Consider the following 18,180-nt stretch of genomic DNA (forward strand, 5'->3'; position numbering starts at 1 on the left):
AGTATAGACCAGGTTATGAGGTTGCTAGGTGTTGGGTTAAGGTCACTAACAGTATAGACCAGGTTATGAGGTTGCAGTAGGTGTTGGGTTAAGGTCACTACAGTATAAACTCAGTATAGACCAGGTTATGAGGTTGCTAGGTGTTGGGTTAAGGTCACTACAGTATAAACTCAGTATAGACCAGGTTATGAGGTTGCTAGGTGTTGGGTTAAGGTCACTACAGTATAAACTCAGTATAGACCAGGTTATGAGGTTGCTAGGTGTTGGGTTAAGGTCACTACAGTATAAACTCAGTATAGACCAGGTTATGAGGTTGCTAGGTGTTGGGTTAAGGTCACTACAGTATAAACTCAGTATAGACCAGGTTATGAGGTTGCTAGGTGTTGGGTTAAGGTCACTACAGTATAAACTCAGTATAGACCAGGTTATGAGGTTGCTAGGTGTTGGGTTAAGGTCACTACAGTATAAACTCAGTATAGACCAGGTTATGAGGTTGCTAGGTGTTGGGTTAAGGTCACTACAGTATAAACTCAGTATAGACCAGGTTATGAGGTTGCTAGGTGTTGGGTTAAGGTCACTACAGTATAAACTCAGTATAGACCAGGTTATGAGGTTGCTAGGTGTTGGGTTAAGGTCACTACAGTATAAACTCAGTATAGACCAGGTTATGAGGTTGCTAGGTGTTGGGTTAAGGTCACTACAGTATAAACTCAGTATAGACCAGGTTATGAGGTTGCTAGGTGTTGGGTTAAGGTCACTACAGTATAAACTCAGTATAGACCAGGTTATGAGGTTGCTAGGTGTTGGGTTAAGGTCACTACAGTATAAACTCAGTATAGACCAGGTTATGAGGTTGCTAGGTGTTGGGTTAAGGTCACTACAGTATAAACTCAGTATAGACCAGGTTATGAGGTTGCTAGGTGTTGGGTTAAGGTCACTACAGTATAAACTCAGTATAGACCAGGTTATGAGGTTGCTAGGTGTTGGGTTAAGGTCACTACAGTATAAACTCAGTATAGACCAGGTTATGAGGTTGCTAGGTGTTGGGTTAAGGTCACTACAGTATAAACTCAGTATAGACCAGGTTATGAGGTTGCTAGGTGTTGGGTTAAGGTCACTACAGTATAAACTCAGTATAGACCAGACCAGGTTATGAGGTTGCTAGGTGTTGGGTTAAGGTCACTACAGTATAAACTCAGTATAGACCAGGTTATGAGGTTGCTAGGTGTTGGGTTAAGGTCACTACAGTATAAACTCAGTATAGACCAGGTTATGAGGTTGCTAGGTGTTGGGTTAAGGTCACTACAGTATAAACTCAGTATAGACCAGGTTATGAGGTTGCTAGGTGTTGGGTTAAGGTCACTACAGTATAAACTCAGTATAGACCAGGTTATGAGGTTGCTAGGTGTTGGGTTAAGGTCACTACAGTATAAACTCAGTATAGACCAGGTTATGAGGTTGCTAGGTGTTGGGTTAAGGTCACTACAGTATAAACTCAGTATAGACCAGGTTATGAGGTTGCTAGGTGTTGGGTTAAAAGGTCACTAGGTTGCTAGTATAAACTCAGTATAGACCAGGTTATGAGGTTGCTAGGTGTTGGGTTAAGGTCACTACAGTATAAACTCAGTATAGACCAGGTTATGAGGTTGCTAGGTGTTGGGTTAAGGTCACTACAGTATAAACTCAGTATAGACCAGGTTATGAGGTTGCTAGGTGTTGGGTTAAGGTCACTACAGTATAAACTCAGTATAGACCAGGTTATGAGGTTGCTAGGTGTTGGGTTAAGGTCACTACAGTATAAACTCAGTATAGACCAGGTTATGAGGTTGCTAGGTGTTGGGTTAAGGTCACTACAGTATAAACTCAGTATAGACCAGGTTATGAGGTTGCTAGGTGTTGGGTTAAGGTCACTAAACAGTATAAACTCAGTATAGACCAGGTTATGAGGTTGCTAGGTGTTGGGTTAAGGTCACTCAGTATAAACAGTATAAACTCAGTATAGACCAGGTTATGAGGTTGCTAGGTGTTGGGTTAAGGTCACTACAGTATAAACTCAGTATAGACCAGGTTATGAGGTTGCTAGGTGTTGGGTTAAGGTCACTACAGTATAAACTCAGTATAGACCAGGTTATGAGGTTGCTAGGTGTTGGGTTAAGGTCACTACAGTATAAACTCAGTATAGACCAGGTTATGAGGTTGCTAGGTGTTGGGTTAAGGTCACTACAGTATAAACTCAGTATAGACCAGGTTATGAGGTTGCTAGGTGTTGGGTTAAGGTCACTACAGTATAAACTCAGTATAGACCAGGTTATGAGGTTGCTAGGTGTTGGGTTAAGGTCACTACAGTATAAACTCAGTATAGACCAGGTTATGAGGTTGCTAGGTGTTGGGTTAAGGTCACTACAGTATAAACTCAGTATAGACCAGGTTATGAGGTTGCTAGGTGTTGGGTTAAGGTCACTACAGTATAAACTCAGTATAGACCAGGTTATGAGGTTGCTAGGTGTTGGGTTAAGGTCACTACAGTATAAACTCAGTATAGACCAGGTTATGAGGTTGCTAGGTGTTGGGTTAAGGTCACTACAGTATAAACTCAGTATAGACCAGGTTATGAGGTTGCTAGGTGTTGGGTTAAGGTCACTACAGTATAAACTCAGTATAGACCAGGTTATGAGGTTGCTAGGTGTTGGGTTAAGGTCACTACAGTATAAACTCAGTATAGACCAGGTTATGAGGTTGCTAGGTGTTGGGTTAAGGTCACTACAGTATAAACTCAGTATAGACCAGGTTATGAGGTTGCTAGGTGTTGGGTTAAGGTCACTACAGTATAAACTCAGTATAGACCAGGTTATGAGGTTGCTAGGTGTTGGGTTAAGGTCACTACAGTATAAACTCAGTATAGACCAGGTTATGAGGTTGCTAGGTGTTGGGTTAAGGTCACTACAGTATAAACTCAGTATAGACCAGGTTATGAGGTTGCTAGGTGTTGGGTTAAGGTCACTACAGTATAAACTCAGTATAGACCAGGTTATGAGGTTGCTAGGTGTTGGGTTAAGGTCACTACAGTATAAACTCAGTATAGACCAGGTTATGAGGTTGCTAGGTGTTGGGTTAAGGTCACTACAGTATAAACTCAGTATAGACCAGGTTATGAGGTTGCTAGGTGTTGGGTTAAGGTCACTACAGTATAAACTCAGTATAGACCAGGTTATGAGGTTGCTAGGTGTTGGGTTAAGGTCACTACAGTATAAACTCAGTATAGACCAGGTTATGAGGTTGCTAGGTGTTGGGTTAAGGTCACTACAGTATAAACTCAGTATAGACCAGGTTATGAGGTTGCTAGGTGTTGGGTTAAGGTCACTACAGTATAAACTCAGTATAGACCAGGTTATGAGGTTGCTAGGTGTTGGGTTAAGGTCACACAGTATAAACTCAGTATAGACCAGGTTATGAGGTTGCTAGGTGTTGGGTTAAGGTCACTACAGTATAAACTCAGTATAGACCAGGTTATGAGGTTGCTAGGTGTTGGGTTAAGGTCACTACAGTATAAACTCAGTATAGACCAGGTTATGAGGTTGCTAGGTGTTGGGTTAAGGTCACAGTATAAACTCAGTATAGACCAGGTTATGAGGTTGCTAGGTGTTGGGTTAAGGTCACTACAGTATAAACTCAGTATAGACCAGGTTATGAGGTTGCTAGGTGTTGGGTTAAGGTCACTACAGTATAAACCAGGTTAGACCAGGTTATGAGGTTGCTAGGTGTTGGGTTAAGGTCACTACAGTATAGACCAGGTTATGAGTTTGCTAGGTGTTGGGTTAAGGTCACTACAGTATAAACTCAGTATAGACCAGGTTATGAGGTTGCTAGGTGTAGGGTTAAGGTCACTACAGTATAAACCAGGTTATGAGGTTGCAGTATAGTATAAACCAGGTTATGAGGTTGCTAGGTGTAGGGTTAAGGTCACTACAGTATAAACCAGGTTATGAGGTTGCTAGGTGTAGGGTTAAGGTCACTACAGTATAAACCAGGTTATGAGGTTGCTAGGTGTAGGGTTAAGGTCACTACAGTATAAACTCATAATAGACCAGGTTATGAGGTTGCTAGGTGTTGGGTTAAGGTCACTACAGTATAAACCAGGTTATGAGGTTGCTAGGTGTAGGGTTAAGGTCACTACAGTATAAACTCATAATAGACCAGGTTATGAGGTTGCTAGGTGTTGGGTTAAGGTCACTACAGTATAAACCCACTATAGACCAGGTTATGAGGTTGATAGGTGTTGGGTTAAGGTCAGTATTAACCAGGTGGTGGGGACTGTCTGGTAATTAGTCAAATATGATGTTATTGGTGTAGAAACAGTAAATGATCAGTAGGCTGGATTTATTATAAACATTATATTGTGAAGACATGTTTATTTAGTTAATAGCATTACACTGGACCAAACCTGTCTGGCTGTCTGTTGAATTACACTGGACCAAACCTGTCTGGCTGTCTGTTGAATTACACTGGACCAAACCTGTCTGGCTGTCTGTTGAATTACACTGGACCAAACCTGTCTGGCTGTCTGTTGAATTACACTGGACCAAACCTGTCTGGCTGTCTGTTGAATTACACTGGACCAAACCTGTCTGGCTGTCTGTTGAATTACACTGGACCAAACCTGTCTGGCTGTCTGTTGAATTACACTGGACCAAACCTGTCTGGCTGTCTGTTGAATTACACTGGACCAAACCTGTCTGGCTGTCTGTTGAATTACACTGGACCAAACCTGTCTGGCTGTCTGTTGAATTACACTGGACCAAACCTGTCTGGCTGTCTGTTGAATTACACTGGACCAAACCTGTCTGGCTGTCTGTTGAATTACACTGAACCAAACCTGTCTGGCTGTCTGTTGAATTACACTGGACCAAACCTGTTTGGCTGTCTGTTGAATTACACTGGACCAAACCTGTCTGGCTGTCTGTTGAATTACACTGGACCAAACCTGTCTGGCTGTCTGTTGAACGTGTCTATGAATAAACATGGAACAGAACACTAGAGTGTGGTATTCGGGAAGTATTCTGGAATGTTAAGGTGAAGCAGATTCTGGTTCTAGAACCTGGAGTGTATGAAGTTGAGTGTTCTGGAATGCTTTAGCCAGATGTTCTGGAGGAGTGTAATGTTGATTGTGACGTCATCACACCTTGACCACAGCCTTGCCGGTGTTGTCTCCCTGTAGCATGCCCATGAAGGCAGCAGGCATGTTGTTGAAACCAATGGTGATGTGTTCATTGCATCTCAGCTTGCCCTGAAAGATCAACACAAACATTTTATTCTCCTCTTCCTCGTCGTCAGCATCATCATTACTGTCATCACCATCATCACCTCTGTCATATTCCTCATCATCATCATGCTTACACAATGTTTGACAACTATTTTCATGGATTCACATGACTCTATAAAACTACCTTCACAAGGAATCTTAACTGGATTGGTTTCGATTGTATCCTGAACACTGGTAATGGAACACTGGTATTGGAACACTGGTAATGGAACACTGGTATTAAAACACTGGTAATGGAACACTGGTATTGAAACACTGGTAATGTAACCCTGCCCCTGTACATCAGTCATCCAGTCTAATATTATCACAAGTAGCAGGACACTGCTAATAAAACACTAGTAGCAGAACACTGCTACTAAAACACTGCTAATAAAACACTGGTAATACAACACTGGTAATAAAACACTGGTAATGGAACACTGGTAATACAACACTGGTAATACAACACTGGTAATGGAACACTGGTAATACAACACTGGTAATGGAACACTGGTAATACAACACTGGTAATGGAACACGTAATACAACACTGGTAATACAACACTGGTAATACAACACTGGTAATACAACACTGGTAATAAAACACTGGTAATACAACACTGGTAATACAACACTGGTAATACAACACTGGTAATGGAACACTGGTAATACAACACTGGTAATACAACACTGGTAATACAACACTGGTAATGGAACACTGGTAATGGAACACTGGTAATACAACACTGGTAATACAACACTGGTAATAAAACACTGGTAATGGAACACTGGTAATACAACACTGGTAATACAACACTGGTAATACAATACTGGTAACACAACACTGGTAATACAACACTGGTAATGGAACACTGGTAATGGAACACTGGTAATACAACACTGGTAATACAACACAGGTAATGGAACACGTAATACAACACTGGTAATAAAACACTGGTATTAAAACACTGGTAATACAACACTGGTAATACAACACTGGTAATAAAACACTGGTAATGGAACACTGGTAATACAACACTGGTAATACAACACTGGTAATGGAACACTGGTAATGGAACACTGGTAAAACAACACTGGTAATACAACACTGGTAATACAACACTGGTAATAAAACACTGGTAATACAACACTGGTAATGGAACACTGGTAATACAACACTGGTAAAACAACACGGGTAATACAATACTGGTAAAACAACACTGGTAATGGAACACTGGTAAAACAACACTGGTAATGGAACACTGGTAAAACAACACTGGTAATGGAACACTGGTAAAACAACACTGGTAATGGAACACTGGTAAAACAACACTGGTAATGGAACACTGGTAATACAACACTGGTAATACAACATTGGTAATACAACACTGGTAATGGAACACTGGTAATACAACACTGGTAATAGAACATTGGTAATAGAACACTAGTAGTAGAACACTGGTAATAGAACACTGGTAATAGAACACTGGTAATAGAACACTGGTAATAGAACACTGGTAATAGAACACTAGTAATAGAAAACTGGTAATATAAAACAAGTAGTAGAACCCTGGTAACAGAATCCTGGTAATAGAACACTAGTAGTAGAACCCTGCTAATAGAACACTTATTAGAACACTGGTAGTAGAACCCAGGTAGTAGAACACTGGTAATAGAACCCTGGTAATAGAACCCTGGTAATAGAACACTAGTAGTAGAACACTGGTAATAGAATCCTGGTAATAGAACACTGGTAATAGAAACCTGGTAATAGAACAATAGTAATAGAACCCTGCTAGTAGAACCCTCTCTCTCAACCTCAGTCATCCAGGCCATCAGCCTCCTCAGTGACTGCTGGTGTTTGTTTTTCCACAGCACACAGGAAGCCCTCCATCCTCAGCTGCTTGAAGATCATATGGGTGTGTACATACAACCCTGAAATATAAACACATACAGTAGCCACATATTAACATGTACAGAACATTGGATCCAGAACACAGATACAGTAAGATCATATGGGTGTGTAGATACGGCCCTGAAATATAAACACATACAGCAGCCAAATATTAACATGTACAGATATATGGATCCAGTTACACAGATACAGTAAGATCACATAGGTGTGTACATACGGCCCTGAAATATAAACACATACAGTAGCCAAATATTAACATGTACAGATATATGGATCCAGTTACACAGATACAGTAAGATCACATAGGTGTGTAGATACGGCCCTGAAATATAAACACATACAGTAGCCACATATTAACATGTACAGATATACGGATCCAGTTACACAGATACAGTAAGATCACATAGGTGTGTAGATACGGCCCTGAAATATAAACACATACAGTAGCCACATATTAACATGTACAGATATACGGATCCAGTTACACAGATACAGTAAGATCACATAGGTGTGTAGATACGGCCCTGAAATATAAACACATACAGTAGCCACATATTAACATGTACAGATATACGGATCCAGTTACACAGATACAGTAAGATCACATAGGTGTGTAGATAATAGAACCCTGAAATATAAACACATACAGTAGCCACATATTAACATGTACAGATATACGGATCCAGTTACACAGATACAGTAAGATCACATAGGTGTGTAGATACGGCCCTGAAATATAAACACATACAGTAGCCAAATATTAACATGTACAGATATATGGATCCAGTTACACAGATACAGTAAGATCACATAGGTGTGTAGATACGGCCCTGAAATATAAACACATACAGTAGCCAAATATTAACATGTACAGATATATGGATCCAGTTACACAGATACAGTAAGATCACATAGGTGTGTACATACGGCCCAGAAATATAAATAAATACAGTAGCCAAATATTAACATGTACAGATATACGGATCCAGTTACACAGATACAGTAAGATCACATAGGTGTGTACATACGGCCCAGAAATATAAATAAATAACTGTGGTGTGGACAGTAGACCTGTCTGTGGTGTGGACAGTAGACCTGTCTGTGGTGTGGACAGTAGACCTGTCTGTGGTGTGGACAGTAGACCTGTCTGTGGTGTGGACAGTAGACCTGTCTGTGGTGTGGACAGTAGACTTGTCTGTGGTGTGGACAGTAGACCTGTCTGTGGTGTGGACAGTAGACCTGTCTGTGGCGTGGACAGTAGACCTGTCTGTGGCGTGGACAGTAGACCTGTCTGTGGTGTGGACAGAAGACCTGTCTGTGGTGTGGACAGTATACCTGTCTGTGGTGTGGACAGTATACCTGTCTGTGGTGTGGACAGTATACCTGTCTGTGGTGTGGACAGTATACCTGTCTGTGGTGTGGACAGTATACCTGTCTGTAGTGTGGACAGTATACCTGTCTGTGGTGTGGACAGTATACCTGTCTGTGGTGTGGACAGTATACCTGTCTGTGGTGTGGTGTCGTTGTACATGGAGATGCTTCCACACACAGCTATTCTGCCATACTCTCTCATCTGAGGCATCACTACACTGGAGAACTTCCCACCAACCTGGACGGAGAGAGAGATTGAGCTTTGATACACACACACACACGCATGTCCACACACACACAAATCCACACATACGCATGTCCACACACGCGCATGTCCACACACACAAAGAGTGTGTGTGTGCGAGTGGTGCAGCGACCTCACGTTCTCAAAGTAGCAGTCGTATCCGTGTGGCGCGGCCTCCCTGAGTGATTCCTCCAGAGAGGTGGCAGTCTTGTAGTTGAAGACCTGGTCAAAACCCAGCTCCTTTAGATAGGACACCTTGGTATCTGTCCCCGCACAGCCCACCACTCTGCAACCCTGAGGACGGAGACACACACAGTGTCACGACTTCTGCCAAAGTCGGTCCCTCTCCTTGTTCGGGTGGCGTTCGGCAGTCAACATCACCGGTCTTCTAGCCACCGCCGATCCACTTTTCATTTTCCATTTGTTTTGTCTTTGTTTTCTACACACCTGGTTTCTATTCCCCAATTACATGTTCATTATTTAACCTCTGCTCCAGCAGGTTTATCTCTCTGGTCATCCCCAAAGCCAATTACTCCTTCAAGTTCTCTGCTGACAATGACTGGAACGAACTACAAAAATCTCTGAAACTGGAAACACTTATCTCCCTCACTAGCTTTAAGCACCAGCTGTCAGATCAGCTCACAGATTACTGCACCTGTACATAGCCCATCTATAATTTAGCCCAAACAACTACCTCATCCCCTACTATATTTATTTATTTTGCTCCTTTGCACCCCATTATTTCTATTTCTACTTTGCACATTCTTCCACTGCAAATCTACCATTCCAGTGTTTTACTTGCTATATTGTATTTACTTTGCCACAATGGCCTTTTTTTGCCTTTACCTCCCTTATCTCACCTAATTTGCTCACATTGTATATAGACTTATTTTCCTACTGTATTATTGACTGTATGTTTGTTTTACTCTATGTGTAACTCTGTGTTGTTGGATGTGTCGAACTGCTTTGCTTTATCTTGGCCAGGTCGCAATTGTAAATGAGAACTTGTTCTCAACTTGCCTACCTGGTTCAATAAAGGTGAAAAACGAAATGAAATAAAAATGTTTGTTTGTGAGTTGTTGTTTATTGTATTACGATCCGTTACTGTGGGCTCGGTTTATTATGTTGTATGTTGTGAATATTATGAGTAAATATGTGTTTTACTCAATGCGCCTGACTCTCTACACCAGCTACACACAGACCTTATTACACACAGACTCACTATTTACATTACATTACATTTAAGTCATTTAGCAGACGCTCTTATCCAGAGCGACTTACAAATTGGTATACATTATGAAAGTCACTGGTAACACACAGAGACACATGGAATGTAGAACACAACTTATCCTCATCTTCAGGAAGTAACTAACACTGTTGAGACGTTGTTGGGAACGCTCTGGGAACGTTGGGGGGAAGTTGTACCTTGATCTTGGCGATCTGTCCCACCACTGACCCCACGGCTCCTGCTGCAGCGTTCACCAGAAGAGTCTCCCCCTTCTTTATCTCACACCTCCTCTAGTCCATACAGAGCTGTCAGACTAGAGAGATATCATCATCACCATCAGCACTATTATAACCACTACTGTATATCACACACCTCAACCACACAGGGCAGTCTGCATATCTATCTATCGAGAAAGATCCATCCATCCTACCCAGGCATGCCGATGGCCCCCAGGGCCAGGGAGAGAGGAATGTCCTGGGGCCAGTCGGGAAGCACAGGGGTCAGCTCTGCCCCATCACACACCCAGTGACTCCTCCATCCACAATCACTGACCACATGGCAGCCCACCGGGAAGCTGGGGTTATAGCTCTGGATCACCCTGGAGAGGGGGGAGACAGAGAGAGGTGAGTGTGTGTGTGTCAACATGAGCATCAGTCAGTCTGTAGTGTGTCAACATGAGTGTCAGTCAGTCTATAGTGTGTCAAGATGAGTGTCAGTCGGTCTATAGTGTGTCAACATGAGTGTCAGTCAGTCTGTAGTGTGTCAACATGAGTGTCAGTCAGTCTATAGTGTGTCAAGATGAGTGTCAGTCAGCCTATAGTGTGTCAACATGAGTGTCAGTCAGTCTATAGTGTGTCAACATGAGTGTCAGTCAGTCTATAGTGTGTCAATATGAGTGTCAGTAGGTCTATAGTGTGTCAACATGAGTGTCAGTCAGTCTATAGTGTGTCAACATGAGTGTCAGTCATTCTATAGTGTCAACATGAGTGTCAGTCAGTCTATAGTGTCAACATGAGTGTCAGTCAGTCTATAGTGTGTCAACATGAGTGTCAGTCAGTCTATAGTGTCAAAATGACTGTCAGTCAGTCTATAGTGTGTCAACATGAGTGTCAGTCAGTCTATAGTGTCAACATGAGTGTCAGTCAGTCTATAGTGTGTCAACATGAGTCTGTCAGTCTATAGTGTGTCAACATGAGTCAGTCAGTCAACATGAGTGTCAGTCTATAGTGTGTCAACATGAGTGTCAGTCAGTCTATAGTGTGTCAACATGACTGTCAGTCAGTCTAGTATGTGTTTGCATTCACATGCCCGCCTCCCTCCCCCATAATGTACCCTTACTTGGCAACTTGTGATCCAATCATAACGTCTCCCTCCTTCATCATTGTCTGGCTGTAGGGTCTCATGTAAGGGTCCACACTGAGGAACACAGCCTCCAACAGCACCTGAACAGTGGTCTATTCATTAGTACACACCGTAGCGAAACATTTTGCAACTGAAAATATTTTGCTAAAAAATTTATAATTTGTTAAGGGGTATATTCATTAGTGGACACCGTTTTGCAAAGAAAACACGTGTTTTTTTAAACACAGATATCAAGTCATTTCACATGCCATGGAACAATGATGCAGTTTCCGGTAGGGCGCCAAGACAATTTTCCCCTCTGGGACATTAAGGGGCAATTCCGCCACTTTCAACTTCATATTCTTTATCTCCATTAACAATCCAGTGTCTACATGTGAAAACAGTGTGTTTCTGTGATCCCTGGTTAAAAAGAGAAGAAGGTCCTCAAAAAGTATTCTCTGTGACATCACAGGGTAGAATTAAAACAGTAATTTCTTGCTCCCCACGTCACTGCAAATCTCGGAGTTAGGAAAACACTGTTTTTAAAAATGTTTTAACTTTTGATGAATTGAAAATGAAAGAGAGCCGCACACTCTAGGAGCTCAGATGCAAAAATATAATTACCAACATTTCGACAGCAAAGCTGTCTTCATCAGGGTATAATCACAAACACTGCAGGATGACTCGTTTATATAGTGTCAAAAGACACAGGTGTCTGTAATCATGGCCAAGAGAGGCCTAATATCATTGGTTAATTCTAGTCACTTTCTGTACTTTGCCAAAATTACACAAGAATGTTACAAAACCTCCAGGGCGCCCTATTGTAGCGGGCATTAATGCAGTAACAGCCCCTATTGTAGAGGGCATTGATGCAGTAACAACCCCTATTGTAGAGGGTATTGATGCAGTAACAACCCCTATTGTAGAGGGCATTGATGCAGTAACGGCCCCTCTATCTACTTTTGTTAACTTTTTTATTAGACCACTCGCAGAACAGCTCCTCCTTTGTAAAGGACACCAGCAGTATGATCTCAGAACAGCTCCCCTCCTTTGTAAAGGACACCAGCAGTATGATCTCAGAACCCCTCCAGAACAGCTCCCCTCCTTTGTAAAGGACACCAGCAGTATGATCTCAGAACAGCTCCCCTCCTTTGTAAAGGACACCAGCAGTATGATCTCAGAACAGCTCCCCTCCTAAAGGACACCAGCAGTATGATCTCAGAACAGCTCCCCTCCTTTGTAAAGGACACCAGCAGTATGATCTCAGAACAGCTCCCCTCCTTTGTAAAGGACACCAGCAGTATGATCGCAGAACAGCTCCCCTCCTTTGTAAAGGACACCAGCAGTATGATCTCAGAACAGCTCCCCTCCTTTGTAAAGGACACCAGCAGTATGATCTCAGAACAGCTCCCTCCTTTGTAAAGGACACCAGCAGTATGATCTCAGAACAGCTCCCCCCTCCTTTGCTCCCCTCCTAAAGGACACCAGCAGTATGATCTCAGAACAGCTCCCCTCCTTTGTAAAGGACACCAGCAGTATGATCTCAGAACAGCTCCCCTCCTTTGTAAAGGACACCAGCAGTATGATCTCAGAACAGCTCCCCTCCTTTGTAAAGGACACCAGCAGTATGATCTCAGAAGAGCTCCTCCTTTGTAAAGGACACCAGCAGTATGATCTAAAGGACACCAGCAGTATGATCTCAGAACAGCTCCCCTCCTTTGTAAAGGACACCAGCAGTATGATCTCAGAACAGCTCCCCTCCTTTGTAAAGGACACCAGCAGTATGATCTCAGAACAGCTCCCTCCTCCTTTGATCTAAAGCTCCCCTCCTTTGTAAAGGACACCAGCAGTATGATCTCAGAACAGCTCCCCTCCTTGTAAAGGACACCAAGTATGATCTCAGACACCAGCAGTATGATCTCAGAACAGCTCCCCTCCTTTGTAAAGGACACCAGCAGTATGATCTCAGAACAGCTCCCCTCCTTTGTAAAGGACACCAGCAGTATGATCTCAGAACAGCTCCCTCCTAAAGGACACCAGCAGTATGATCTCAGAAAGCTCCCCTCCTTTGTAAAGGACACCAGCAGTATGATCTCAGAACAGCTCCCTCCTTTGTCAGCAGTATGATCTCAGAACAGCTCCTCCTTTGTAAAGGACACCAGCAGTATGATCTAGAACAGCTCCCCTCCCTAAAGGACACCAGCAGTATGATCTCAGAACAGCTCCTCCTTTGTAAAGGACACCAGCAGTATGATCTCAGAACAGCTCCCTCCTTTGTAAAGGACACCAGCAGTATGATCTCAGAACAGCTCCCTCCTTTGTAAAGGACACCAGCAGTATGATCTCTATCATTGAATCTCTTGATCCTCTCCTGAGAATACCTTGTTAGTTACTTTTGATGTTGAGTCGTTATACACTAATATTCCACACGAGGGCGGTATTGAAGCTCTGGAAAATGTTCTTCTGCAACGTGACCCTAATGAACTACCTTCCAGTGCTGCATTGTAACATTGGCTGAAATAGTACTCACGCATAACTATTTCATGTTTCTAAATGATTTCTTTATTCAGACTAAAGGGACTGCTATGGGATCCCCATGGCTCCTAACTATGCTAATTTGTATGTGGGTTACATGGAGAAACAGTCTATTTTCAATCCTCTCAAAAATGTTTTCTTGACTAACATCATTATTTGGAAACGGTATATTGATGATATTTGTGTTCTATAGAGGGGTGATGCAAAACAGCTCCAGGCATTCCATGCTTTTCTTAACTCCTGTTCTGAGCATCTGAGATTTACTATGCAATCTGATACACGTCAAATCAGTTTTCTTGATCTTCTGATCTTGTGTGAAGATAATGTTTTATACACTGATCTTTACAGGAAACCTACTGATCGTAACAGTTTGTTGAGGGCTGATAGTTGTCACCCGCTTCCCTTGAAAACAGTTTGCCCTACAGCCAATTCTGTCGAATCAAATGAATTTGCAAAAAACAGTCCGATTTCAACAGAAATATGGCTGAGACGCAAAGAAAGTTCAAGGAGAGGGGCTACAAGAATGATCAGATTAATATTGCCATTGAGAAAATTCAAAACAAAATGAGACATGACCTTTTTCAAGGTCAGTCTCGCAAAAAGACACATTCTTGTGTTCTAACTACTCGCTATTCAAAACGTTCTGAACAAATTAAGGGAATCGTTCACAAACATTGGCACATCCTAAAATCCGATGATAGTCTCAGGAATGTGTTTTCAGACCTTCCCTTGGTCGTATTCTCTTGGGGCAGAAATCTCAGAGACCAATTGGTAAACTCTGATTTACCACCCCAAGATATTCCTGAACAACGTCTATTTGCGCCCCTACTGGATGGAAACTACAAGTGTAATGGCTGTGCTCAATGCAATGGCACTTATAAATGTAGATCCTTCAAACACCCCCAAACAGGGAAATCGATCCCAATCAAAGGTGTTATTACGTGCTTCACTAAGGCAGTTATTTATCTTATAACTTGTCCTTGTGGTAAAAATTGTGGGTAAAACAAAGCGTGAATTAAAAGTACGTATCTCAGAGCATCGTAGCACCATTAGGTGTAAAAACTTTACTTATCCAGTTGTGGCCCACTTCATGGAGGCAGGCCACCCGATTTCGTCTCTGCGTTATATTGGCATTGAACATGTCACCCTCCCTAGAAGAGGGGGTGACCTTGATCATTTATTGTTAAAACGAGAGGCTGCCTGGATCTTTAATTTAAAGACGTAGACTTTGATCTGAAGCCATTCTTGTGATTATTGTGACTTTGCCATTGTAATTGTTTGTAAGCTTGTGTAGTCTAAAATGAATCTATGATCGTATGCTATCCATTTGTTGTTTGTATGTTGTTGTTTGTGTGCCATTTTAATATTTGAAAATTAACCAATGATATTAGGCCTCTCTTGGCCATGATTACAGACACCTGTGTCTTTTGACACTATATAAACAAGTCATCCCAGTGTTTGTGATTATACCCTGATGAAGACAGCTTGGCTATCGAAACATTGGTAATTACATTTTTGCATCTGAGCTCCAAGAGTGTGCGGCTCTCTTTTATTTTCAAGTTTTCTACTCCGCTAGCCAGCACCTCTAGCCAGCACCTCTAGCCAGCACCTCGCCTAAATAGGTGTGCATTTCTTTTTCTTCTAGATTAACTTTTGATGATGTCATCGAGTATAACTTTTTAAAGTTATATTTTTTTCTACAAAACATAGAAATGCTAAATTTCCACATATGTAGTAGACACTGTTATTGTGCTGCATATGATGAAGATACGGTTGGAAAATGGTGGAATTGCCCTTCAAAGTCTATCCTATCCTATCCTCACCTGTCCATTCTTGGGCTGCGGCAGCGTCTCCTCCCTCAGATGGAAGTCACTAGCCTTGGGGAAACCCTGGAAGTGCTGCCGTAACGTCCAGGCCTTGGACACAACCATGGTGCTCTGCTCCTCTGGTCTAAAATACTAGATCTGTAGAGACTGGCTGGAGGGAAGAGGAGGAGACAGAGGTCTGAGTGTATGAGAGAGACAGAGGGAGATATTGAACTTTGTTAGGTGTTTTGGGTTGAAATCACAGCGTAAATATTTGCATTCCTTTGTGCATATGCTAATAAACCCTATCACAGCTATGTTTACTCAGGGCAGGTCATGAAAACGACTTTGTCCCAATGTTTTCTCAGGGCAAGTCATGGAAACTATTGTTTAGCCATGTTTACTCAGGGCAGGCCATGAAAACTATTGTTATGACATAAAAACAGATTAAGCTACTTTGGGTTGGGAGCAAAATACATTTTCATTCACTACTGCAACATAATGGACAATAAAGTATTATTATTGTAATTCCAATGATTCTACTTGAATCTACCTGAATATGCTGATTACTGCAGCATAAAACTCAGGCGCGATTTTGGTTTTAGAAGTGGGGGGCATAACAATACATATATTATTAACAGCCTACCCGACCGGCTCGGAGACGTCCGCATGGTCCTAAAGCACACTTTTGCCTCGTTTTGTATCACATTTCCAATTATAAAACTGGGGTGGGAAAAAATGAAATATCTGCATGCATGCCCCCCAGTGAAAGTTGCGCCCTGATAAAACAGAAGTATGTCCAGCTATCCTAGTCTTCACACTCTACATTTGATTTTCTGGCTGAACCTTTATTTAACTAGGCAAGTCAGTTAAGAACAAATTCTTATTTACAATGATGTTCCTACCCCGGACAACACTGGGCCAATTGTGCAGCGCCCTATGGGGCTCCCAATCACGGCCTGATGTGATACAGCCAGGATTTGAACCAGAGACTGCACAGATATGCAGTGCCTTAGACCGCTGCACCACAGCCCATGTACATCGAGTACCTTCCTTACCTAGCTATATTTCACTGTGTAAAGCTGATTAAATATTGTCATCTATGTTTTCCATTAAAGTATTTGGTAATTGAATGGAATAGATCTAAGCATTGCCACTGTAGATTTCAGACAGCTTCATTTCAGCTACTTTGCAACAGTGTTGCTATGGGTTACTTTATAGGTGGCTGTAACGACTTTGATCTCGAATGTCCACCTCATACAGAGAAATGACACCTCAGCAATGAACTAAAGCAGCCGTTCAGAATTAAATATAGTTGTGATGAATGGGCTTTTATGGAATGCAATATATGCACGTGTTCAGACAAGACAACTCAACCCAAGGCTGGTCCCAAATCTGTTTGTATGCCAACTGTAGCCAACATGCAACCAACTCCTATTCCTGTAGTCGTTTGTTTGTGGTTGAAGTTGAATTCTTGGTTTAAAACAGACGACCAAGATATTCTATGCTAGCCGTTATGCTTAATGTAAAACTGATCAATATGTGTTGTTAATTCAACGTTTCTCAGGCGTCAACGTGCGGAATAGATCTACTTCAGCAGCAACAACAAAAAGGCGAGGAGCGGAAGAACCCGCCCGTAAACTACATGCGTGCTGGTAAGCATCTCATCCAAGCAGCCAGATAACGGAATGGGACTAGTCCTACTTTTAGCTAAAGCGAATCCTCATTCGTACGACATCCGTTAGTAAACGCGTAATTACGCCACCGCGAAATCGACTGAATGAGTGTAGGCCAACGTCTCATAAACGCGGAACTTGTAAATTCGATAAACATTTGTACTAGACAAACACTGAATATAAACATTTGTACTGGACAAACACTGAATATTAGGGTAGAAAGTGTGGATATGTCTGTGTACTTTACCGTTTGGTCCGTGCTTGCGCGTCTGCTGTTTCAGTTCAGGCTCGTACAAGTCTGCTGGAGAAAGTTGGCTTGTCGGTGGATCTCAGGATTGGGTATAGTAACCGATCTGTCGCAGTGTCCGGAAGGGAACTGTGGGCTTTGTTACTGGCATTGGAGTTATAACGTTGCCTAACCTTTCACCCTAATATTTCATCACCGACCGAAAAAGCAGAATCATTGAACAGTGCGATGACAGAAGTTGTAGCCTAATGCTACGTTCATAACCAAGTGGAAAGGTTGTATTTGCCATGTACGACTGGAAAAAACATCCTCTTGAACGTCCCCTCCAACTGGTAATTACTAGAGGAAAACACGTTTATCATCCCTGAGCGCAGATTTCTCCCACATGCTGACCTTTGTCGTCATCTACTAAGAAAATTACTTCCAGAACAGCATTTTCTGCAGTTAAGTGCAACAAAACCTTATTTATAAAAAGTAATCTATTAATATGGTTTTGTCACATTATAATTTGTTTACAAG

The 18,180-nt window shown here is 42.1% G+C and overlaps 1 pseudogene; it reads right to left on the reverse strand.

Annotated features, from left to right (window-relative positions):
• Positions 1-4,376: 4,376 nt before the first annotated feature.
• On the reverse strand, positions 4,377-17,907 carry LOC135561763 (prostaglandin reductase 1-like; annotated as a pseudogene).
• Between the last annotated feature and the right edge of the window lie 273 nt (positions 17,908-18,180).

The sequence above is a fragment of the Oncorhynchus nerka genome, linkage group LG18 (genome assembly GCF_034236695.1).
Source record: "Oncorhynchus nerka isolate Pitt River linkage group LG18, Oner_Uvic_2.0, whole genome shotgun sequence".
Classification (NCBI taxonomy): domain Eukaryota; kingdom Metazoa; phylum Chordata; class Actinopteri; order Salmoniformes; family Salmonidae; genus Oncorhynchus; species Oncorhynchus nerka.